The following is a 24,254-nucleotide window of genomic DNA, read 5'->3' on the forward strand; positions in this document are numbered from 1 at the left end:
CAAGAAAGCCTCAAATAAGTCAGTTGTTTTGTTGTGGGAGCCAGAGGAAGCCTAAGCAAAAAGAAAGTTTGGGTTTCTGTTGTTTCTCTGTGGTTGGCCTTTCAGAAGCCCTGCAGGAGGGTGCACACACAGGGAGAGACCAGAGGGATCACAGTTGGTGGGACTGAACTGGGGAACAGAAGGTCAATTCCAACACCACAGTAGTTTGTGGTCACTAAACCAGGTCACCAAACATCTGGCTGCTAAGCATTGTCTGCAAGGACTGCAATGTGTTCTGCTGCTGAAAATGAACACCACTCACTTTAGGAGAGGCCAGAGTTCTTGGAGCAAGGGCCATGGGAGCCAGGACTCCTTGCAGCAGGCATAGTAGCTGGAGCACTAGCACTGGCTGCCTGCGACACGGTGGGGGAGCCCCAAGCCTCAGAGGTCCAATCAAGGCAAGCCACAGGCCAGATCTGGCCTACAGGCTCTGCTTGGCAGGAGGAAGGAAGCAGCTACAGGGTAGCACTCCCGGCAGATGGTTCCCCACCACTCTCCCGTTGCTCCACTGGCCAGGAATCGTGCAGAGTGCTTCCCTGTAGCACAGGGCTAAGCACAGCTGCACAGAACCGCCTCTGGCAGCCCAGGAGCTGCACCAGATAGACTCCCCAATTCCCTGCCCTCTCCCGCACTGCCCCTCCCTTCCATCCCCCCTCCTCCCCTGTCCTGCACCCTCCCTCCCAACCAGACCCTGTGCCATCTCCTGCTCTTGTGCACCCTGCCTTCCACACCCAGCCGTCTCCTGTACCCCTCCAACCCAGGCCCTGCACCCCACCTCCTGCCCAGACCCTCCATCCCCAGCCCACCCCTGCAACCTGCCTCCCTCCCAGACTCAGCACCCTCACACCCAGCTCACTCCTGCACCTACTTCCTGCCCAGACCCCCACCCCAGACCCCACCCTCACCATACCTCCCACCCAGACCCCACGCACTTACCTCAAGTCCACTCCTGAGCAGCACCCTCCCACACACTGAACTCCGCAATTTTGGTCCCACCCTAGAATGCAGGAGAGGTGGGGGGCATAAAATCTACTAGGCCCATGTCCCCAGAAGAGTTAGTCCAGCCCTGGTTAACAGCAGGCCTGAGCCGTGGCACCTCTCCCACCAGTTCCCCCTGCCCCCGCAGCACAGGGCTGGAGCTTCAGGGGAGAAAGGGCTTTTATTTTCCTGCTTCTCAGTTGGGGGTCACATCTCTGAGGGTTTTCTTAATTCTCACTTGGGGCCAGGTCAGTGAGGACTTCTCAATTGGGTGTGGCCTCTGACTGATTTTTTTTATGGGTCAAAGGCCCACCATCTTAAAAAAGGTTCCCCAACCCTGACAGGTTCTGCTGGTAACCTGCTGGACGGCCTTTGGACAAGTCACTTAGGCTACATCTACATGGCAGAGCTATTTGGGGATACCTCCGTATCCTGAAATAGCTACACCATGTCTTTGACATGCACCTGTTCTTTGGGAATATTTTTTCAAAATAATGGGCACACTATTTTGGCCTTCCTGTACTCCTCGCTGCAGGAGGAGTTAGGGATGCCTCAAATAGCACTTTATTTCAAACTACACTTGAAATAAGCTCTGCAAGTTGCATACCGCAAATTGCGTAGCTTATTACAGGTTTAGGTGGTCATGGAGATGTCGCCTTAGTGTCCAAATCAAAAGGAGTAAGGTGGCTTAATTCCTTCAAAGATCTGGCCCCTTTGGCCTGATTTTTATCATGGTCAGGGTCAGCCTTTACAGCACTCACTGACTTTAATGGGAGGCAGAGATGCTAACTAAGCACTAACAGTAGCTATATTCTCAGTTTCCCCACCTGCCCGCTGCAATCAACCCCATTTAATTACCTCAGAAGCATGTTGAGAGGCTGTGTTGCATTTTTAGAAGCACATCAAGCACCTTGGATGAAAGGTACTGAGCATATTCAAATTTTCAACAATTGTTTATAATTATTATTGTCGTGCAAAACAGGGGCTGGCATTTGGGGTTTTTTTGGGTGGTTGTTTGCAGGAAGCATGGGGGCCAATTTCCATTCATTTTAAGGGGGCCAGATATGTAGGGGTGGTGCAGGAATGAATAAATCCTTTTAGGTCAACAACAAGGCCTCTCTGAGGAGAATCCTCAGCCTCCCCCCCAAACCCATAACTTGTCACCTTTCCTTTTGATACCCAGAGGAGCATGGACCGCTCAGCCACCCTGAAATCCAGGCCAATCAGCTCCACATCTCCATACACACAGCCTAGCTTTGATTCATCCCTGGGAGCTGCTGCTGACCTGTATCCTCCCAAGCCTGGCTTTCCAGGGGTCCTTCCACTTCGATCCTCACGCCGCTGCATTTCCACTCACCCTCCCTGGAGCATTCCCTGTGTAGTTTTCCCCCCTTCTGAAGGGCACAAATCAGGCTTTCCATTACCTTAAAATGACTCCATAAAAGAGCTACATGTGCCTGAGCTAATCCTTCTGCTGGTCACGAGTTCATTGATTTCTTTCTTGGTACTGCACCTCCAAAGCCCGTTGTTTTCTAAAACGTTACAGTTCTAAACATGAGCTGCTCAATAGGCAAAACTCCAGCAGGTCAGGGATTTTGGTCAGGAATGGGAGCATCTCAGAGCAGTAGTTAAAAGGCTTGTTGCAGGGATTCTGCTTCCCCCACCCAGTTCTCTCATTTTGCCTCAGCTTGATGGACAGCAGAAATGCTCAGTCGTGCTGAGCCCTGAGCAGTGCTGTGATCTGTGTGCACTGGGATGAGTTTAACAAGAGCAAATACGTGACCCAGCATTTGAAGCCAGGACTCCTGATACAAGAAGCCAGTGATGACAGGACCTGGACCAGTGAGGTCAACAGCCAGTGTGGGCCTCAGGCTCCAGCTGGGGCCCGACTCTGTGTCCCTGGAAGGTGAAGAGCCTCAGGTGGAGGGACGGGGCTGGGTACCATGACCATGACATTACCCCTACCCAAGACCTCAGATGCATGTAGAGCACGCCCAGCGTGGTGCTCCAGCAGTGATTAAAAGGGACCCAGGATGCTGCAACAGCAGTGGTGGCAGCCAGGAGTCCCAGGGCCCTTTGAATTTCCGGGCCCCAGAGCAACTTCCCCCCACCCCAGTCAGCGGGCCTGTGTGGCTGCGTCTACACGTGCACGCTACTTCGAAGTAGCGGCAGTAACTTCGAAATAGCGCCCGTCACGTCTACACGTGTTGGGCGCTATTTCGAAGTTGAAATCGACGTTAGGCGGCGAGACGTCGAAGTCGCTAACCCCATGAGCGGATGGGAATAGCGCCCTACTTCGACGTTCAACATCGAAGTAGGGACGTGTAGACGATCCGCGTCCCGCAACATCGAAATAGCGGGGTCCTCCATGGCGGCCATCAGCTGGGGGGTTGAGAGATACTCTCTCTCCAGCCCTTGCGGGGCTCTGTGGTCACCGTGGGCAGCAGCCCTTAGCCCAGGGCTTCTGGCTGCTGCTGCTGCAGCTGGGGGTCCGTGCTGCATATACAGGGTCTGCAACTAGTTGTTGGCTCTGTGTATCTTGCACTGTTTAATGAAAGTGTGTCTGGGAGGGGCCCTTTAAGGGAGCGACTTGCTGTTGAGTCCGCCCTGTGACCCTGTCTGCAGCTGTGCCTGGCTCCCTTATTTCGATGTGTGCTACTTTGCCGTGTAGACGTTCCCTCGCTGTGCCTATTTCGATGTTGGGCTGAGCAACGTCGAAGTTGAACATCGACGTTGCCAGCCCTGGAGGACGTGTAGACGTTATTCATCGAAATAGCCTATTTCGATGTCTCAACATCGAAATAAGCTATTTCGAAGTTGGGTGCACGTGTAGACGTAGCCTGTATGACCAATCATTTGGGCTAACTTCAGAGATGATGATGGGAGCTGCATGTCAGCAGAAGGAGGGTGAGAGGGACTCTAACTTACAAGCTGCGGGTCATGAGATAACAGGAGAGTGTTAGAGGCTGTAGGGGAAAGTAAACCATCCTCCTTACCTCTTACTAGGCCCTTCCCTTATTCATGGGCACATAAGTTAGAACTTCCTTAAACAAACCCACTTAACATGTGGACACATACATATATACACCACAGTGGCACACGACCTCTGATGTTTGCAAGAACAGTGAGGCACAGACAGAGCATTCCCTGTGCATGGAGCTGAAAAAATGGAGTATTACACAAAGTATTCCACAGACTGGCTGGTTTCGTTTCTTTGCTCTCACTAGAAGTTCGTCTGTACTGTACTATTTCTAAGCACACGTACGAGTTTGTTCTGGCCCGAGCGGATGCCTTTGGCAATTTCACCAACTGCTTCATGTTCAGATGTTCATCCCAGTTTCTGGCTTTCAGCCCCAAAAGAGGCAGGAAGGAGGAGTCTGCTGAAAGCTGCTACACTCCTCCAAAGACACTTAGCTTTCCAGCTCCGGATGCTAGGGCTTAAATGTCACGGTAATCCCCATGGAAAGAGATGGTCCCTTGTAATGGGTTTACCTGCTTAAGGCTCTATGACCACTCCTGGCTCTCACTGCTTCCCTTTCTTTGCTAACACTCTCCCTCCTCCCCTGCCAGGAAATTCTGCTTCCTACATTAGGTGGATTTTTAGCAATAATATTATAGAGATACATTTGTCACACTGAATTCCCAGAACTTACACAGTGGAATTTCCAGGATATGAATCTACTGTCATTCACGGCCTCCTGCTCCACGTGTATTCATTTGTATTGTTGCCCAAGGAGCAGAAACCTTTCCTGTTGCTCCCCATCTATCATCCCTTGCCCCTTCCCCAGGTCAGCTCTGTTGTTGTCAGCATAAGACAATGTGACGAATCCTGTTTCTTGCAGAACCACTCAGATGGTGACATCTTCAAGGGCCTGATCCAAAGCCAGTTGATGTCCACGGTCTCTCATTGCCCTCGATAAGCTTGGACTCAGGATGTCAGTAAATTGTATCAAAATAATAGGGACTCTGTATGAATACTGAATATGATTAGGAAAAGTTGGTCACTCTCCCCTCCAAAGAAGTGATTTACTTGTACCAGTTTATTCTCCAGGAATAAGAATCTTGTGTTTCCTTTCACTTGGGAAAAGAGAGGGCAGGCAGAAAGAATCAAACAAAACCAACCCAACCCAATCGCTCCGAATTGTGACTCATAAATAAAACTGGATGTTCGATTCAAAGCAAATTTACAAGCACTGGACTAATGCAGGAAAAACAGCTCTGTTAAATCACTCCGAGCCAGGACTTTGGCTCCCAGTGGAAGCTGTCAGGATTCTGCTCCACTTTTCTTACAGGTTTTGCTTAGGAAGCAGTACTCCCACACCACAGCGTTTTATATTTCAGATGTATTCTTGGCCTCACGGGAATCCCAGCCATAGGCTTCTCCTCCAATCTGCCCTTCCGAAACCACTTGAATCTCATTTATCCTGCAGCCGATTTTCTTTCTCCCTGAGATGCTAAACAATTTCTGTGGATCCATCTGGATGTTATTACAAAAATGTCTTGGGTCCACGGAGGCGGCTGGCAGGAGGCCCCTTCCTTCCCTTCCTCTGCCCTGAATGCCTGAGGCTGAGAAGTTGACTTTCACAAGGAGTTTGGAGTAGATGCTTATAAAAAGAAACAGTCAATATTTTTCAGGTGCTGAGGGTTCACAGGGTGTATTCCAGTCCCAACGACTTCCCATTGCAAACTCCCATCTGCTGTGCTGGGCCTATGCTCTCTCAGGGCATGTCCTTCAGGCAGCTGGGAGCAACTCGCCCAGCGCAGAAGATCGACTTGTACCAGCAGGGCTGGAGTTAGTGCATGGAAAACAGCAGTGTGGATGCTCTGGCTCCAGTTGTCAAGTACACCCAGTCCCCCAGGCTTCAGCACCTGAGCTTCAGACCTGCCTTCTGTTTTAGCTCACTGGCTCAAGCTCCACTAGGAGGCTTACTCCCAACTACAGGACAGACACAACCAAGGGGGCCCATGACAGGTGCTATGCAGGAGTATAAACCCCATTTGGAGAAGTAACACTAGAGACCACTACATGCAACTTATTCATCCAACTTGAGGGGCAATTGAGCTATGGTATTACACCCATTTGTTGATGTTAATAAATAATAATAATTCTGTGATCTCCCCATCCTCTGGGGAGCCCAGAGCTCTACCCAACTGACGCTTTTCCATGGATAAGACTCCCATGAAGTAGTTTGTTTTATTTGTTGCAGTTGATTTTACAGAGCGCTCAGGCATTGTATTAGTAACCACTTTGTGCCTCAGTTTCCCCAAAAGGGACTACGGTCTTGCCTAAGGTCAAGTGGCAAAGGGATGGCAGAGACAGAAACAGAACCCAGTGTGCCATGACACTCCATGTCCTTTACAAAAATAGGCTTGTGGTATGAATAGGGCACAACCAGGCCCACCAATGGGGTGGAGTGCTACTCTTGTTCTGCTCATGGCAGCATTCAGAACTATTGCATTTTAAATTCACACCCCACCTTTATCTGCATGAAGGAGCCTAGACAAGCCTGCAGTAATTAAAGGAGTGCTGAGACCTCTCTAGGTCACCAAAGCAAAGGAATTTCAGCCTCTTAGATCCTTCTAGGTAAAATGCTAAAATGCAAAAGAAAATGTTGCAGGTGGAAATAATCAAATCTTGTTGCATTATAGTCACTCCACCTAGAGAAAACCATTGCATTCCAGTCTCCCCACTGCCACTAGGCCCAAAGAGTCCCACCCCTGCCTCCATTCTGCCCAAACACCTCACCCCCTACTGGCACAAGGATCTCCCCCCACTCAGACTGAAACCCCTGCACCCCCAAGGCCACAACATCCATCCCGGCCCAACTCTCACATCCTCAGCTCAAACACTGCACCACTCCCCCTACCCCCGGCTTGGCCTGAGAAGTGGAGGATTATCGGGGAAAGGGGGAAGGCGGTGGCAGCAGCAGCCACAGGGGATCGTTTCCGACCTCGCAGAGCTCACCACGTGGTGCTGTGCCACGACCTCTCAGCCAGCTGAGCCCTGCTTCTCTGTGGGTGGCTGGAGGCCTTCCAGCACACACACACCCTGCCCCCCATGGAGAAACAGAGCTCAGCTGGCTGGGAGACAGCAGCACAGCATCATGTGCTGAGTTGGGGGGGAAGTGGAGGGAGGCTGCCATCCACCACCCAGCCCTGGCCTCAGATAACCCCCGGACAGGCTGATCAGGGAGGGGGCCGGGGTCAGGGTGGGAGCAGACTGGAGAAGGACAAGGCAGCCCATGGAAGGGTGCAAATGCACCCCTTGCACCCACCATGTACGGCCCTGCATTCAACTAGGATAAAGCCGATCATAGTGCAGAGGACTGGACTCACGGAGCTCTTGAGGTTCCTTCCAGGTCTAGTGTTCTATGACTCTGCACTAGTGAGACAAAATTGTGCCCCAGCATGAAAATTTAATCCTTTGCATGCTGGCTGCCACCCTAATTTATCTTATAGTGACAAATACATCACAAAAGTTAAAATCTCCAGCCTCCAGCTGATGGCCCACAGCCAGTCCAGGCTTTAGGTTTCTAAGACCATTGCATGCGTCCATATGTGTGACTATGTATGTGAAGAGATGCCAAATGCTGAGCCCATACAAAGTGGGCGGCTATCCCACTTTTTCATCTTTATTGTACCAACCTTGCAATGCCAGAGGAAATTACACTGTTTAGGATGATAAATGTTGGGACACTTTACAGCACATTTGAACAAATAATACATTTCCCCACCAGCAGCCTCACATCTCACTCCCTTCCCTCTGTGCTCATGTAATTCAATCCTTTCTCAATTTCTTAACAAACAGTGATTTTCAATGGTCACAGTTTGGGAAATGCAATTCCCCTAAGCCTTAACTAACGTCTGTGAATTTGAGTATGTTTTTATTAATCCATTATATTTACATCCTGAATGAGGCTATAAACCACACTTACCCTTTACAACTTAACTTAGTGCCAAATTAGTCTGAGTTTATGGTCTGTGTTTATGTTAGTTTGCAGCATTTGCTGCAGTTTTTGCCGGCGGTAATTGGCGATTTTAAATCAGCGAAATAAAAAGTTAACGAATAAGGAGACAATAACTGTGTGGCACAAACACACCAAGAGGATTTTGATAGCTTTCAGGGCTGCAGTTCACATGTGTACCTGTAGTACCTTCTAGCGATATGGCCATATGGGATTTTTGTCGCTATTCCAAGTTCCTTTTCATGAAACCTTACGTACATCTTACACATAGGTACGTGCATATATTTTGCACGTGTGTGTAGAAAGATCTATATCTACTTAGACACCTACACACTGTATGCTATCTATATTTACATTATATGCAAATATATTTTTGCAATACTGTATCCATTTTGGAAGCTACCTTCAAGTCAGAAAGTTGTAATTAAACAAAGCCTTGGCTGTTTGCATTAAGTATATGCATTGCAGATGCAACAATATACTACACCTCAAAATGCTTCCAGGCATCAGTGATCAAAATTGCCAAAACAGGTATTCCTGAAATCTGTACAAAGTCCAAGAGGTTAACAGTAACAGCTTTGTTTTATCTTTCCCTCATGAAGGCAGAATCAGTGTTGTCAACACCATGTAAACAACCAGGGAAGTATTTATCAAGAGAGATTAGGGAAGCTAGACAGATTACCATGCCCAGATCCATGTCCATCGTCTTGGTATTTGCAGCCTTTGTGATATGAACATAACCCCTTTAAATAACTATTTTATGTTTATTTTTGCAGTTATTTAAAAGGATTATTTTTCAAACCACAAATGTTTGCTACAAGCATCAAGTGAACGAATGCTGATCTGACAGGGTAATAATATAGGTTAGAAAATACATATTCTCAAATGTGTATAAAGCCACAGCCATAGTGAAAATTTAACAATCTACAACATTTGAGTGTTAAATCTTTTTGTTCTGATTAGAAATGGCCAGAACTGGACTCTTGGGTTCAAAGCCCTCACCCAAGCTTCAGAGAAACACAGTTTCATATTTCACCAGTCAACCCCAGCTCTCATTCAAAGACATTCAGCTCTACCCTTGATTCACCCAGTCAGATCTATTCTTTTGATGGAGACTCAATACACGTGAAGTATTTACAACACCAAACGTGAATCTCTCACTGACATTCACGATACCGGCACTGATCTCAAATATTCACAGAAAAAACAGTTAACAACTGTGTTTAATTATTATTTTCTTTTAATGTGCTGAGATTTAAAAACACAGAAATTTGAAGGAGCACTAACATATCATATTTGGTAGAGAGAGAGAAATCAGAAGACAAAACTCAATATCCAGGTCCAGGTAACAGAGTAACAACCTATAATTCAAATATCATTTGATAGCTTTTCTTCAGACTTTGCAGACACATCCTACTTTGCTTCCAGAGTAAAAATGTAGTTTTCTGGCCAAGCTAATTTTTCCAAGCCAAAGTCACAGAAAAGGCTCCGGTAGGGTTTTGTAATTAGACCTGGTTCCAATCTTGATAGGGGAGACTACTGCTTGTCCATACTCACACTCCAAGGACAGGTAAAAACAGGTGGGGACAATTCTAATTTCCTGACCTGAATTTTCTCATATTCCAGGATTAATTCAGGAAGGTGAATGAGAATAGCCTAGAGTCTGTTTTAACAGAGCACAAACAAATAAATCACATGCCTTGAATTTTATTGAGCTGGATAACACAAAAGATACAGTTCAAGCAAGTCTGGAGGGGACATTCTGAATAAGACCAAGTTTTATCTCCTGCTTCAGGAACTGCAAAACATTCTGACATTCACACACATGGAAAGTCAATCACAACGATGGTAAAATTAAAATGAGGGTAGATTTAGGCTTTTCGTCTTCATTCAATAACAAAAATTCTGTAGCCTTGTGGTTATTTACTGAGCAATAAAACACAAGAGGCAATGGATATCACTGGAATTATTACAAACCTGAGCTGAATTGCCGGGCAGAAGCCTGAAGAACAAGTGTTTTCAACTAACTCTGAAGTCCAATACTGCCCTCTACATAAGCACTGCTTAGAATGCCTTACTATTAGCTTGGATCATATGTATTTCCAGTCATTTTAATATGTGTTTCATTAAATCTATCATCCTGTTATGAAAAACAGATTGCAGCAAAGATGTAAGCGGAAAAGGAAAGGCAACCACATGAGATATACTGCTGAAACTTATGGTCGCTTCTGGGCTGGAGGGAAGGAAGTGTTGCCAAGCCACTGTGGTGACAGGGGGTACATTAGAAACAAAATCTGTTTCCAGTTTGCTGATTGCTGCTGCCAAAATCATCTCCCTCTCCCATTGATCCAATCCTGTCATTCCATTAGCCAAATCCCTCCACCAACCTCTCTTTTGCCTTTCACAAACTCCTAATACTCACTTTCATGGCTGAACCTCAGCCCTTCTTTCCACGGCTTCCTTCTGCAACTGCCCCAAGCACATCTGGGTCTCCCTGTCCCACTTCAATCACTGTACTGACTTCCAGGCCAGTCCTTAGGCCGCAGGTCTGCTACCTGCAGCTCTCGAGCCATGTGGCTCCTGAAGGAGTTCTTTGTAGCTCCCAACGCTTTCATTGCAAAGTTTAAAAAAACAAAACAAAAACCAAAAACATCCCTTCTGATTATTTTCGATATTTCAGTGAACATCTGAAAGCTCAACAATGAACAGCTCCTATCTAAATAACAAACAAAATAGGCTCTCAAAACGTTGAGTAACTCCCCCTTTAATATGCACAGCGCATTGTGAAATGTGTGATCTGTTCTCAAAATAGGGGTTACACAAAGTCTGGTTTGACATTATTTATTAAAGGCCCTTCTTGTATTCACGAGCAGCGTGGCTCTTGGGTTATCGAGTTTTTACTGGATTTGGAAAAAATGGCTCTTCTTGCTCTTTGGTTTGCCCACCTCTGCCGAAGACAGAGGGAGCCCCAAGCCAATGCTCATGCACCTTTTCATTGTTCAAATTCCTCCTGAAAGTGTAAATCTTCTGTTCTGAAGCTGTTCGTAAGTATCCACTTATCTAAAACGCTTCCAAGTATTTCAAAGAGTGCCACCTGCCCCCACCTAAATATTTAATCATCTGACCATTATGAAACAATACCTACTATATCAATAATAAAATGAGCTGCAAACAGGCCCACTGATGGGGGAGGAGGGCCAAAGGGGGCAGATGCTCCTGGACTCTTTGAAGTGCTGCAGCAGTGCTGCTCTGGCTGCACACAACTGTGAGGAGGTGAAGACGGACCCAGTGCCACGGGCTGGGCAGTGCCAACAGCAGACCCTCTTGGCTCCACCCCTTCTGCCACTGGCCACGCCCTTTCTGGGGGCAGAGCCAGGCCCCTCTACCTCCTTGCCCCATGACTCACAGGAGTTATCAGCACCACTGTCTGAAAAGTTAAGCTCAATGCAGAGAAATTACTATCACAATGCAAGCCCATGTTTATTTTCTCTTTGTGATTTTTTTCATGGAAAACACAAATCAGTTGAAAAGCAAAATTAGAACAAAAATATCAAGGAACGCCATCTTAGGCTCAGAGTCAAATTGGGCTCTTTCTGTCTCTCACACCTTCGCCAGCAGCACAGGGACTGCTACCAAGCTACTTTACAGCCATCTTTCAGTAATGCCCCATTGCCCCATGTAGAAGCCCGTTATCTTCAATGCTGCTGCACAGATATAAAGGACTGGAACTTAGGGCAGGTCTACACTAGACCTGAAAGTCGATCCTAGATATACAATTCTAGCTACAGCAACTGTGTAGCTGGAATCGATAAACCTACAGTCGACTTACTTGGCCATCCTCACTGAGGGAGGCCAATGGGTGAAACTCTCCCATTGACATCCCTTATTCCTCACAATAATGAGTACAGGGGTCAACCCCAATAGGTCGATTTTTGCATCCCCCCAAGGCACACAAAATTGAACCCCAAAAGATCGATCCTGACAGGGTTGATCTCCCAACAAGTGTACAGGTACCGTTAGTAAGCAATCTGGCTGGCAATACCTAAGAAGGAAAAGAATCCAGCTTATTCCCCATGTTTGGTAGGCTCTGAGCTGTGTCGGAGAAAAGAGCAGGAAAGGAGCTGGAATAAACCTTCTGAATAAGGAAGGGGCATTTTAATTGTCTTGGGCTTCACATAGTAATTGCATGGACTTAGTACAAATGAACAATAAACATCACAAACGAGGGCTCTGTTCTACTAAGTGCAGTTCAAACAGAACAAAATCAGTTTTTAAATACATCTAATTAAAATAGGGGTAATCCACTTACACGGAAACTCTGCAATGGGCTTAATTTGGTTTGTTACTGTTTATATATGCATGGAAGATGCACTGGTTTAACTTTAGGTGTGATTTTAAACAAATCCAGAGTAGAAGACTAAGCAGTGATACCGATGTTGGTTCAAGAGTGAGCTATTGTAGGCTAGCAAAAGTTTTCTCCTACACAAAATAAGCCTGCCTGAAATAAAAATATATCAGCCATAGACCAGAATGGCACTTGTTTACTGAAGCAAAATCTCTAAATGGGTCTCAAAAAGGAAAGTGAAAAGAGAGGGAGCCAGAGAGAAAAAAACTGGATGGGAAAATGTTCCAGGCAACCCTGTCATCTATCACTATTTACTGACAAAACTTCTGTCGACAGATTGTGGCCAAACTGCCCAGCCACTCTATTGGCAAAACCGCCAACCAGAAGCACAAGACAGAGCTGCCTCGTCCCCCGGAAGCCCTGTCTGTTGACAGAGGGCCCCCCCAGAACGTCCTGACCAGCTTTTTATCAACAGATCTCAGTTGACAGAGGCGTTATTCCTTTTGGAAAGCAGGGTGCAGCTGTTGACAAAAGTGATGCGTTCTGTCGACTTACTGTTGGCAGAATGCCTTGGGAATCTGGACACTCTGAGGGTTTTATAACCCCAGTAGTGTAGACATAGCCTAGGTTCTGCTTAGAGACACGGTTGTTGTCCTATAATTCAGAATGATTAGGACAGCTAAAAAGGCAAAAGCTGCATCCAGGTCACAACTCCAACAGAGGCCACACAGTTAGCAGCAAAAGATTATTTAAAAAGTTAGGTCACCACTTTCCTAAAACTGGGCAAAATCCCAAAGCAGCAGCTCCACCTGGAGGTCCTTACTGAGTGATGTCAGAGCTAACAGTCTTGAAAAGAGGAAGAGACAGGGTTTTGCGCCTGACCTCACCTGTGTTGGTTTTGGTAACAACTTTTTAAACCATCACTTCCTCCTCTTTGCTTTATTTATCCCCAATGTTTATTTTCTATCCTGTTTCTGCTGAAACATGTCAGTGTGTAACTTTCCAGGCCATCCCATCCCGCAGGGTAAAATCAATATATGTGGGATGACATGGAAGATTAAGTCAACCATTATTACTATTATTATGCTCAAGCTGCTGCCAACTCTTCAGTTTCTTGCTAAACTGGCTCTTTTAAAGTGTACTGTCTTTAGGCATGGAGGAATTAGGTTTGTATTGGCAAATATCTATAAATGTCAATTTCAACTGTTCACATAAACCAACAGAAAATAGTTCCATCAATAATACTTCAAATTTATAGATAAGCCAAACATGAAAAATACCGCTTGAGAACTAGTTTGAAATAGATTTAAAGATTTTTTTTGGTATCTTTTAAGATGATATTGGCCATTTCTATTTTAACACAGGTTGGACCTCCCTACTCTGGAGCTCTCTCATCTGGCAACATCCGTGATCCAGCATGATTTTACTTAGCTGGATGACCACTTACCATGGGTGTGGTCAAATTTCCCACAGTCCCATAAAGTTTGTTTATAGCCACCAGTCCTGGCTCTCAGTGTTCTGTACCACTGTTTAGCTGTAATGTACCTCTAAATGTCTTCTAAGAGACCAGTAAGCAGTGGAAATGTTTGTAATGCTGCTAAATAATATTGACCTCCCATGGTCCAGAAAATTCTCTCATCTGGAACCAGTCAGGTCCTGAGGGTGCTGGATTAGAATCACAGAAAGTTTGACTGGAAGGGACCTCAAGAGGTCATAGAGTCCTGTCTCCTGCCCTCACAGCAGGGCCAAGCACCGTATAGACCGGCCCCAATAGCTGTCTGTCTAACCTGCTCTTAAATATCTCCAGGGATGGAGAGTCTACAACCTCCCTCAGAAATTTATTCCAGTGTTTAACCACTCTGACAGTTCGGAAGTTTTTCCTGATGTCCAACCTAACCCTCCCTGGCTGCAGTTTAAGCCCTATCCTCAGAGGCCAAGGAGAACAATTTTTCTCCATCTTCCTTTTAACCCTCTTTTAGGTACTTGAAAACCATCATCATCTCCCCTGCTCGTTAGACCTCAATTAAAGTAATATGACCAGTTCTGGACACCACATTTCAAGAAAGATGTGGAGAAATTTTAGAAGGTTCAGAGAAGAACAATAAGAATGAATGAAGGTCTAGAGAACATAAGCCATGACTGAAGACTCAAAGAACTGGGCTTGTTAAGTTTAGAAAAGAGAAGACTTGGAGGAGACGCGATAATGGTTTTCAAGTACCGAAAAGAGGGTTAAAAGGAAGATGGAGAAAAATTGCAATGGGCTTAAACTGCCGCAAGGGAGGGTTAGGTTGGACATCAGGAAAAACTTCCGAACTGTCAGGGTGGTTAAACACTGGAATAAATTGCTGAGGGAGGTTGTAGACTCTCCATCCCTGGAGATATTTAAGAGCAGGTTAGACAGACAGCTATTGGGGCCGGTCTATACAGTGCTTGGCCCTGCTGTGAGGGCAGGGGACTGGACTCGATCTCTTGAGGTCCCTTTCAGTCTAGTGTTCTATGATCATCTGAGATGTGCTTTCATTACAGTAAACAGTGAAAAGAAAATCAAGCTTTGCAGCAGTGTATTCTGAGCTGGCACCTCAAAGCAGCGAACCTCTCCATTCCTTTGAGGCCTTTTAATTTTTGGATACATAGTTTGTTTACCTAGGCAACTAATTTGGCTTTTTCGCCCGACTTCTAAATCCTCATCTGAAGGCCAAGGGAACGTATGAACCTGCGCAGATCTGAACAACTCCAGTCCTGCAGCACAGGGCTGCTAAACCTCCCACAGTAGTGCAAAGTGGATTCCCTGATGTTTAAACTTTCAGCATTAACGCCTGGCCTCTTCATTTAAGGCATATTTCTACGTACAGGAAGATTGATCCTCCGGTGGTCGATCTTCTGGGGTTCGATTTAGCACATCTAGCAGGTCGTCGCCCTTAACCCCGGTATTCCTTGCAGTCACTATTCTCAGACCTAGAGTTGCATCTCTTAGGTTGACTTTCTCCTGTTGTATAGACCTGCCCTTACTTGTGGCTCAGTCTTTACGTAGACACAGAGATTATATGGTTGGAGTCAAAGTAGCATGCAGTACCCACTGAACCTAAGTGCCACCCAGTTTGAGTAGTATCCTGGGGAGCTTTCTGGAATGTGTGTTGTGCATATTAGATTGGGGCTCTGCAGGGGTCCTTCAGGAAGTGTGAAAGGAAGGGTGGTCCACTGGTTAGAGCACTAGTCTGGGACCAGGGAGACCTGAGTCTAAATTCCTGTTCCACAACAGATTTCCTGTGTGACCCTGGGCACATCACTTAGTCCCTGTCTGGGCTTTGAGTCCTTATCTGTAGAGCAGAGACAATAGCACTGCCCTACTTCATAGCAGTGTGGGGAGAATAAACACATTAAAGACTCACACACTATATTACTGCAGGCCACGCAAGTCGGATACACAGACACACAGACAAACAAACTCTGGTTGATGTCAGTGAGACTGCTTTGCTCAATAAACATTAGGTCAACTCTGAAGATATATTTTTACATGCAACCAATTTTCTTGGAGATGAACCTATCCTGTAAGTCTAAAGGCAGCTCAGGAATTTCAAAGTAGGCCTCTTTTCCCAGCAGGACTCAATATTTTTCCCCTCTTTGTCATACCTCCTCCTTGTCTCCTGGCACAGTGCAAGGTTGCCTTGGTAACAGCAACAAGCAACACCCTCTGGTGCTAATGCACCCACTGTCCACTAACTCCATCACCTCCATATGCTTCTGTGCACCCAGGACCTTTCTAGACCTCAGTCTGCGCACATGAGCTGCCCCCAATTTTAATACAGTCTTTCCCCGCCTTATGAGGGTAATTTGTTCCTGAAAAACTCCTCCTAGGGTGAATTCTTGTAAGTTAAAATTTTAATTACCATTAATTTCAATGGGAAAAAATTTATGCATTCCTGAGCCCAAAATTTACACCCATTTATACTAAAACACCACCAAATCCCATTAAAATGAACACAATTACTTCAATAGTTAACATTAGTTATCATAACACAACCTAACAAGGCATTTTCCCTTCATTAATTACTCTACAATATGTCTGTTTACCTGCAGAGACGGTGGAATGGAAATTGAAGAGCGCCTGGGAGGAGGGCGCAAAGCCAGGTAGCTGCCTGCGGCTGCAGAAGTGGGGCCGGTGCAAGGGGGCAGTCAGGGCAGAGCAGGGTATGGGGAGGCAGCCTGGCCTGAGCACAGCTTAGGTTAAGTGGGGAGGGGGCAGTGTCAGGGGCTGGCTGCGTGGGGAGCTAGGCAGGCACAGGAGGCCCCCAGGAGGCAAGGGGTGATGCCTCGCTCGTGCAGGGCTGCGCGACGGAGAGACCCCACCAGCAGCGGCCAAGGCGCTAAATGCAAAGGAACGCCACAGGCGGCAAGCAGCGCCTGAGGCACAGCTGCGCAGGGCAGGCAGCGGTGGCCCCCTAGCCACCCAGGGAGCGAACAGCAGTGGCGGGGCTGGGCTGGGCTGCACACCCAGCAGCCACATCTCAAGGGAGCACCTGGGAGCCAGCGGCCACCGGCTGGGCCGGGGCACACCGCTGCTGCAGAGCCGAGGCGGAGACCCAGACCAGCCACAGGTAAAGGCTGGGCCAGGGGCTCCAGGAAACCACCACCAGGCGCTGCGGAGAGACGCACTGGGTGAGATGCAGCTACAGGCAGCCGTCGCCTGGAGCCGCAGCCTCTCTCCCGCTGCAGGGAGTCCGCGTCCCGCTGAGGCGCACGAAATTGAAATCGGTCCTCGTAGATGCCTCGTAAAGACGAGGTAGGGGTTTTAAATCAAACTCCTCGTAAACTTGAATTCTCATAACCCGAATGGGTGTATCTCAGGGTATGACTGTACCAGGGTCTGCAGAGGCCTTCACCATATGCTCAAGTCATGTTCACTGCTACGACCCCCCTGCACAAAAACCGAGAATGGGGGGCGGGTGGGGAGGGGAAAAACAACCAAACCTTTGAAATCAATTTTAACTCAAACAAAATTGATCTCACAAGTTCCAGAAACCACGAGCATAAATTTGGGTTTGGCTTGGGTCTGTGTTTTCCTTGGGCTCCTCTGCAGCACATCTGAAGCCCATTTTAAAGCGATTTGCTAGAGTGGTTCAGCATATTACAAGGGCTAGCATGCTAGTGGCTCTGTTTCTGTAGCCAACAGATGCCTACTTGAGAGATGGGAGGCAGAGATGGCCTTGAGCACAAGGAAAAAGCGCACAGTTAGTTTGACCCTACATACACGTAAACGCCGTAGGCCAGGAGTCAGCCTCAGGACCTGGAAAGTGGCACAGTATGGGGAGGGGAGGAAGAGGGTGAAGAAGGAAAGGAAACGATGCACGCTTCCTAGAAAAGGGAGTGGAAGATGAGGCGATTCAGAGCCTAGCTTCTCTGCTTTCACCAATGCGCTGCAAATGGCAAGACCCTCACTGAACAGATTTTCACAAAGTTGGATGCCATCAGGGAAGTAGCTGCTCTTGTAACTCTTCAACCAACTCTGTGCTGCATCTGAACAGAGTGAGCGTTACTTTGCCTCTCCTTTCCATTGGCTGGGCCGGGGAGAGCAGAGATGGGCCCACATGGCAATGTTGAAATCCCAATCTGAGCACACCAGGATTTCAGCAGAATTTGGGTGTGGGGTTTTGCTTTTGTCCAGGTCAGAGCCAGAAAGCAGTTGCACAGTACCAATGTGGATCCAAGCTTCCCTAATGCTCAGGGAAGGAATGTAAGGCTGGGTTTTGGTTCAGGCCCATCTGTTATTTTTAAAAAGTTATATTTGAAGTTAAACCAGACAATATGGGTGGATCAGGCATCTATATTTTCAACTTGACACCAAAGCAGGACAGAAAGGAACCCACAGTTTCAAGTATTTGTCTAAAAGCTGGAGTTGTAGGAGGAGTGAGAAACGTCAAGGCATGTTCCAAATGGTTTCCTTAAAAATAACAGAAAAATGACTCACTTAAGAAATGTGGTACCTTGCCCTCTTTTCCTGATGTGCATGGGAGCCCTGTCAACTGTATAGCCCCAGAAATGGTTTGGGAGAAAAAGGAAAAGGAAAGACAGCAATTTACTCTGTGTCAATTTTCCAAATGAGCTTATACTCCCCCCTCCCCGCCCCCCAGTCCTTCCCTCCCTTTCAGTTGATCCCCAGGGATGTCTATCATTCCCTTGAAGGGGTAGCAGGATATCGCTTTACAGCGAGAGAGGAAGCAGCAGAAGAGGAAAGAAAGCAGACAAATTACTGAAGGAGGAGGCAAATTAGACACTGTGCATGAATGCTGTGTTGTCTCCCTGGGTTTCAGTTGCCCAGCCTGTGTACTTTAGGGCTGAGGCACAACTTCAAATTACAGAGCTTCGGCTTGGGGTCATTTGTACAACACCAAAAAGAGGGTCAGTTTTATGCAATGCTTCCCTAACTTTTCTCCATTACCACACTATCCTTTAGGTCAAATTCCTTTCAAATCACAGTCTCCTTATCACAAAAGCAGAATACATGAGCAAAGAGCTGTCATCTATTGAAGTTTTTCCATTTAGAAAAGCTTTGGAGGTTATTTGCAGGCTTAAACTAATGAGCAAACAATACAAAGGAGAAATGGGGGGGACAGTTAACATGTACCAAGTAATGATACTTTACACTTACATTTCACCCATGGATTTCAAAGCACTTTACATGAGTGAGTAGGGTATTATCACTCCCATGCTACCTGAGCGGAAACTGAGGCATAACTTTGGTCTTATTTGTTCAGGTTAAGAAATGTAAATACACAAAGGCTGGGTAATAGTTAAACCTATTTAAACCTATAGGGGGCTGACGAATTAAACGAATATTATTCATCTCTAACAGCAAATTATTGTGGCAACAACCATGACAACAGCAACTTTTTTCAAATGTGTTTGATCAAATTGTCAAAAGGTTAATCCTATTGTACCTTTTATGGACATTCCTGTGGCATTTGATAGCATATTATACCCCCGCTCCAGAATTTTAGAGGACTTGAAAAAAATACCACCTCTACCACGCACAGTGATGGAATGGTTATCAAATAAATTCAGTAGGTTTTTAGAAGTCTATTCCATGTCTGTAGAACTGTACTGATATGTGACCTGACTGACAGCCCCTTGAAGTCAGGGAGAGCATTTACATTAATGTGAGTGAGCCTTGGATTAGGCCCTTAACATCTTTTAATTCCTACAGGGACATTTAAATATATCTGATTTACTATCAGCTCCATGTTGTAAGCAATCAGATGATCCACAGGAAAAAAAGACGGGCTTCAGAGATGGCACTGTGAGCTCCAAAACATTGCAGGACAAGTTCATACATGTGCATTTTTCTGAGATAAAACTCATACTCACGGAGATAATCTTTGTGTACAACATAAGATACGGTTATGTTAATTAGAGTATAAACATGGTTTTGCCATGTGTCACCATCCAAACACCTGGTCTCTATCATGCATTTGGTTGAAGATATAGCCAGATATAAACATGGGCTAAATTGCCCTATATTCTACCTCAGTAGAGTTATCAGACTTGCTGCTGAAATGTGCATTAGAATGTACACGTGTACTGCCAATCCTCCCTCCCAGATTACGTATCCAAAAGATGCTTGTATTTAAATCTTTCAAATCAAGGGCTTACGCAAGCAGGAAGAAATGTCACATCAGGCCTTGTCTGGTCCAGTTGAGTGGCCTGTAGAATAAGAAGCAAAATTCAGTATCTTCTATCGTTGTATGTGGTGTTGTAGCCATGTAGATCCCAGGGTATTAGAGAGGCAATGTGGTTGAGGTAATCTCTTTTACTGAGCCAACTTCTTTCGGTGAGTGAGACAAGCTTTCAAACTTACACAGGTTACAGGTCCTGAAGAACACCTCTGTGTAAACTCTCTTTCACCAGCAGATGGTGGTACAATAAAATATCACCTCACCTACTCTGACTCCGCATCACCAGTGTCAGTTTGGCCCTGGTTCATGGCAAACTTTTCAGCTGCCTTCCTCAATGTGGCCCTCTAACAGGGAAAGGAGGAACGATCTGGGGCCTTATGACTCTCTGATGCTCCCCAAAGTTCCTTCTTTCCCCATAACCCTCCCAATGGCCCCGGGGCTTCCTTACTCTCTGTAAGACTCGAGGGCAGCAGAGAACCTGCGACCCAGGGCACAGCAAGCCAGGGTGGCTTTTAGCCATGCTGGAAGGTTCTCCTCCCCTTTTTATTACTTAGGTAGCCCTGAGAGCCTGTGTAAATTTCAGCTGCTTCCTGGTAAGTTTGCCAGCTCAGTAATATTTAAGAACTGGATGCTGCAGTAGGAGTGCTGGGACCTCCCTCCCACTCAAGCCTCATCTCTGCCCCACCCCTTCCCCTTGAGGCCACCCCCCCCCCCCCCCACACACACGTTCCTCTTCCCCATTCCAGCCCGATTTCATTCTCAGAAACTACCAATAGGCCCTTAGTCTCCCAGAAGCAGAGCCATCCGGTCCATAAGATGACTCAGGTCTGCTGCCCCAGGCCCTGCACTTTGGGAGCCCCATGGCGGCCACCTCAACTATCCTGTGGCTGGGTTCCAGGGCAGCCCAGAGGGTTACCTGGGAAGGGGGGCCTGGTGCAGAGCAGCAGCAGGTGTTGGGGCCCCCAGCTCCAGGCCTGTTGATGGACGTGGACAAAGGGGACCATTGCACCAGGGTCAGGCAATTCAAAGGAGCCAAGTGCACCAGCCACGGCCATTGCTGCAGTAGCAGTGGTGGCAGCCTGAGCTCCAGGCCCATTCAATCACTGCTGGAGTGCCACATCGGAGCACCGGCCGTGTGCTTCCAGCAGTGCTGCAAGGCGGGGTGCAGGGCAGCTCCGAGCAGCACTGAGGGCTGGCTGCCCTTGGCACTGCCCCTTCTGGGAGTGCAGCGCTGCTGCCACCATTTTACCCAGGGACCCACGAAGGCTGTCTGCTCTGCTGACCCGAGGGTGCTCTGCGAGAAGCTGAGCTCAGCAAGCTAAAAGAGGGCGGCGGGGAGGAGCAGCGCAGGCTGCCGGGCCCCTCCAACTACTGCTGACTCAGTGAGTACAGGGGGCGGGGGAACAATCCCTACTGCCACCTCGCACTCGGGGCCCCCATAATCTGCTGGCTTGTGTTAGTCAGTAGAGGGGCAGAGGGTTGGGACAAGGGGCAGGACCTCCGGCAGAAGCACTGGTAGGGGACTGCCCCAGGCCCTGTGCCCCCCCACCAGGGATGCCCCTACCCAAAACACTCCTGTATGGTTCTAGAGCCACACTAAAAGTTCTCCCCCATCCCCAGTGTTTCCTCAGAATCCACCCATCGGGCTCCACTTCACCTTCTAATAAGCTACCACCTCCTTGTTTTTCCTCAAGAACAAAAACACCCTCGCTGCTCTTTCTCCTTCACCACAAATCAAACCTTCAGCCCCACTTGCCACCTCTCATTCCTCCGGGAACTGCCTTGCTGCCTTTCCCTTCCCTGAAGGGAGCCAGTAATTTTTCCACTATTGAAAATATCCTCAACTATTTGACTGGATTTTATCCATCTCATTCTGTTATTTAGGCAAACAAACCTGGAACAGGATCTTACAGAATTCCACCCCAGCCACGAAAACATGCCTTGCAGAAACACTTCTCAGAATGAAAGACAAAACCAGGGCAAACAGAGCAGCGCAGAGGTTTCTGCAGATTCTAACAATGTGGTTTCAGCTATGCTGACTTCACTTAAACAGGAGGGGAAATGAAGCATAAGGGAGCTCTCTCTGACAACCATTAGAAAATTCCAATGCGGTGCAGAAAAATAACCTCTTTACTGAAAGGTACATTAGTGTGCAAGTTGCAGCTTTTGCTAGCAAAGTTGGATACTTTTAGGAAATTGTGTCTTGTTACTGCACTAAAACCCATTCTTTGTCAGTCAAGACTGAGTCTGTCTCTCCCCATGTGCTCACACGCAAACAGATGGTAAAAACAATATTATACAAGGCGAGTACAGGTTAAATCTCTCTCACCCGGCACCCGCAGGACCTGACCAATGCTGAACCACAGGAGGTCAATATTGTCTAGCACATTACTAACATATCCACTGCTTACTGGGCTCTTAGACATTTAGTTATAAATTATAGCTAAATAACAGCACAGAACACTGAAAGCCAGAACAGGTGGCTGTAAACAAACTTTATGGGACCATGAGACACTTGGCCACACCCATCATAAGTAGTTGTCCAGCTAACTAAAATCATGCTGGATTATGGATGTTGCCAAAGGAGAGAGTTCTGGATTAGAAAAGTTCAACCTGTATTATCAACCTTATTCATGTTATAGATGGAGAAACTAAGGTACAGAGTGGAAGAATTAGGCACAGAGTCAGGAGTAGATCCTTGATCAGGAATAGACCTCTACTACCCTTGTCTCACCAACAGACTTTAAAAACCAACGAGAAGTCCTGAGGCGCTTTATAAACTAACAGATATATTGGAGCATAAGCTGTCATGGGCAAAGATCCACTTCGTCAGATGTACCTTTGCCCACGAAAGCTTATGTTCCAGGAAATCTGGTAGTCTACCAGGTGCCACAGGACTGCTCATTGTTTTTGTAGATACAGACTAACATGGATATCCCTCTGATACTTCTCAGCATGTTAGTATTCTTCATTTGAGATTCTCAAACAGCTGTCCAAACCTTATATATAAACCCTAAAACAGCCATATAAAATGGGTGTAATAATACTTATCTCCTTTATCATGGTGCAAAATATTTAGTAGGAGTAATGCCACTGTTGGACAAAAATTAATGTGTTTACATGTGCTTCACAGGGATAAGCCGTAACACCTACGCATACAGCAACAATAAAGTACAATCACCTCCGGAGTGTAAGGTACAAACTGGGCAGACAATCAGCATGCACAGAGTACCATCGACAGAGAAAAAGTTCTGGCCAATTACAGGAGGTAACCAGTATTTTTATACTTTTATATGTTTATGTTTAAGTCCCCAGAGGCCCAGAAACTTTAATGTCCAAATGGACAAAAGAGAATCAAATGTCTTGTCAAAAAACAAAAACACCTATAAAGTCTCATCCAGCTACAAAGGATCTATCTGGAGAGCTTCAGTCGCTCTGTTGGCATTTCCAGATTATGGATAGAAATGTGTGAATAACTGATCTTTCAGAATGCTTACAATTCCAAAAAAATCCAAAACCAAACTGCATTTCCAGTCAACCCAAAAATGGAATATTTAAAAATTTTCAGCAAATAAATACAGAAAAAATATCAGAGGGGCAAATTAAATATTTTGTTCAATACAAAATGAAACAATTTTTCAGTTTCAAGCAATTTTCAATATTTTTACTTTTTCCAATAAACATGAAGAATATTTCAAAATGAAGTCCTTTCAGATTGAAACGTGACATTTTCTAAATGAACAGTTTCAATCTGAAATGACTTCATTTTGAAATACTTTTCAGTTTTATTGGAAAAAGGTAAAAATGTTTAAAATTGCTTGAAATTTAAACATTTCATTTAGAAAACATCAAACAATTTTTCCTCCAAAATGAACAATTTGGGAAAATCAACATAAATTTGCAAAGTGTTTTGGTGTCATCAATTCTGCATTTTGCATGTTGGGTGGAAAAATATGTCCAATTCTGCTTGGGGACCCAGGAATTCTGGTATTTCAAACCTAACACTTAGGCTATTCTGATAACATACCTCCCCCACTGCCATGTGTAGAAGAATATAGAGCTGAACAAAAATTATATATATAGCTTAGAGTTACAATCTCTGCATCTAAAATGCAATCTTAAAATTCACTGGTGCTAAATATCTACAAAGACAGAGATCAGTGCTCCCTTTAATTTTTTCCATCCATAGGCAGAATAAATTTTATTATATGCACGCAGGCATGAGTGGATGTGCACCAACAACAGAAACATATGCTG

General features: G+C 46.2%; 1 protein-coding gene across 5 annotated transcripts in view; it reads right to left on the reverse strand.

Moving 5' to 3' along the window:
• The window catches only part of ARHGAP26 (Rho GTPase activating protein 26), a 544,666-nt gene that overhangs the window by 440,343 nt on the left and 80,069 nt on the right, over positions 1 to 24,254 (reverse strand). For 3 of the 5 annotated variants that reach the window (XM_075009638.1, XM_075009640.1, XM_075009637.1), the window contains one exon: positions 19,975 to 20,025. The exons of the other annotated variants lie outside the window; for them this stretch is intronic. The gene's annotated coding sequence lies outside the window, so the exon portion shown is untranslated. The remainder of the gene's footprint in view (positions 1 to 19,974; positions 20,026 to 24,254) is intronic. 5 annotated transcript variants of the gene reach the window in all.

Source organism: Carettochelys insculpta, chromosome 15, assembly GCF_033958435.1.
Source record: "Carettochelys insculpta isolate YL-2023 chromosome 15, ASM3395843v1, whole genome shotgun sequence".
Taxonomy (NCBI): domain Eukaryota; kingdom Metazoa; phylum Chordata; order Testudines; family Carettochelyidae; genus Carettochelys; species Carettochelys insculpta.